The 2,345-nt window shown below is 36.8% G+C and overlaps 1 pseudogene; it reads left to right on the top strand.

Moving 5' to 3' along the window:
- The first annotated feature begins 739 nt into the window (after positions 1-739).
- Positions 740-2,070, top strand: LOC149211711 (putative protein phosphatase 2C 2 pseudogene; annotated as a pseudogene).
- Positions 2,071-2,345: the final 275 nt, after the last annotated feature.

Genomic DNA, 2,345 nt, shown 5'->3' on the forward strand with positions numbered 1-2,345 from the left:
GAGAATATTTTGAAAGCCTTCATTAAACCATTAAAGATTTAAAAAAAAAAAACATATTTTGAATGTACTTGATTAAATAAAATAAGTTTCCAAAATGTGTTTGAATAAAAAAAAAAAATATTTTTCAATAAAAAGATTTTATTTTTTTTTGTCTAAAAAATCTATTTTGAATTAAAAAAAAATAAACTTATTAATAATTATAGGTTTAAAGCCAATTTTTTTAAACAATATTTTTAATCATTTTTTTTTTTTATCAATTTTGTTTAAAATATTATAATTTTTTTAATGATAAATCTACATCCTATAAAACCTAAACGCCCAATTTTTTTATTATTAAAAACTCTAAATCTATTTGTTCACTCCAAAACACAAACAACTTAACGTCACCCTTCATACTTTAGCGCCGATGGTTATTTGTCGCCATCAGCGCAGGCATGAGCGCCCACGTACCGACAATATTGATTTAATCAATTTTCATTATAAGAAATTTAACCCTCTGGAAGTTTCCTTCATGACGAGCGGGGACTTTGACCAGAGAAACGTGATAACCGATAAGGATTTCCTCTATAATTTTAGACCGTTTCACAGTGTTCCAGCTCATAGTCGGTTGTATTACATATATAATAATGCACAGTTGTAATCGCGTACACAGGAGTTTGACGGTGTAAGTTTCCTATATCTGATTTGAGTTGAACAATTGAAGCCATATAAATGCTTAGCAGACACCCCAATTGGAACCACAAGGACTAACACGCTCCGAACGATACACTCAATTGAATTTATACAGCAGCCTCCGCAGATTGTAAAAATGGCTTGCGTTGTAGCAGGGAATTCTCCCTCGGTCTTCGGCTCCTGCAGATCCCCCTTTTTGGCGGACAAGTGCCCTAAGCCTCTGGACAAGAGGCAACGCCCGCCAATGCTAGATGTTCCGCTCCAGTTGTCGGGCCTCAATGCACCGAGCGTGGCCGTGGAGCAGCCGATGGAGGTTAATGTGGAGGATTTTCATTATGCGGTTTCGTGCAAAAAGGGTAAGCGAGAATTCATGGGAGATACCCACAAGGCCATTGTGAATGTTCTTGGCGATTCCAAACAGGCCTTCTTTGGCGCCTTTGATGGTCATAGCGGTCGGAACGCTGCAGCTTTCGCTGCCGAGAATATTGGGCAGAATATTCTGGACGCAATGCTCAGAATGGAAAACGAAACAGAGGACATTCTTGAACAGGCTGTTAGAGATGGGTACTTAACAACAGATGCAGAATTTTTGAAGCAGGAGGTTGGTAGCGGTACAGCTTGTGTAACTGCTCTCATTATAAATGGTAACTTAGTGGTTTCCAATGCTGGGGATTGCCGAGCAGTTATTAGCAGAGACGGTGCTTCAGAAGCCCTTACATGCGATCATCGAGCTGGAAGGGAGGACGAGCGGCAACGGATAGAGAATTTGAATGGAATTGTGGACCTCCGCCACGGAGTTTGGCGAGTTCAGGGATCCCTGGCAGTATCTAGGGCAATAGGCGATTCGCACATGAAAGAGTGGATAACAGCTGAACCAGAGACCAGAAAGATTGAAATAACATGTGATTGCGAGTTTTTAATTTTGGCATCAGATGGGTTGTGGGATAAAGTTAGTAATCAAGAAGCAGTGGATATCACCAGGCCTTTCTGTGTTCAGAAGCAACCTAATTTGACACCATTAGGAGGCGGCACCATCGCTGCCTGTAAAAAGCTTGTAGAGTTAGCAGTAACTAGAAAATCCAGGGATGCTGTGAGTATGATGATAGTACAACTCCCACATTTTTGCATAAAAAAGAATTTCAGAGTGAAGTGAGGTGAGGTGGGAGTATTGTCAAAGGATTCTTGAGTAACAACCATTTAACCCAACCTGGTTGTTACCCTTTAAAAGGACCACACATTATATTGTTGATGATCAAGCAGTGGGAACGGGGCCTTGAGTCCTTCGCCCTTTTCTGTAAAAAATGATACGCCGACATTCGCTTCTGTACAGGACTGCAGATCATCCCATTTTAATTTTTTGAATATCTTTTGCGTAATCCAATAATTATATTAATAAGTTGACTGTTATAATGGGAAAAAATGTTTGATGAACAAAGTCAATTGATGAATTGAATGGATTATATAAAGTTAATTGATATAATGAAATAAATGAAATTGATAACCTAACCGTTTATTGATATATGTTGATATTTACTATATTTTTTAAATATTTTTATGAATTTAATATTTTTAAAATTATATATTCATCTTAATGAAGGTGATTTTTTAATTAATTTATTATTTGATTAAATAAAAATAAAAATAATAAATTATAAAACCTTTGTAATAATAAC

This window comes from Pinus tabuliformis, chromosome 1_1, assembly GCF_031772625.1.
Source record: "Pinus tabuliformis cultivar Carrire ecotype Pingquan chromosome 1_1, CPIR1, whole genome shotgun sequence".
NCBI lineage: Eukaryota > Viridiplantae > Streptophyta > Pinopsida > Pinales > Pinaceae > Pinus > Pinus tabuliformis.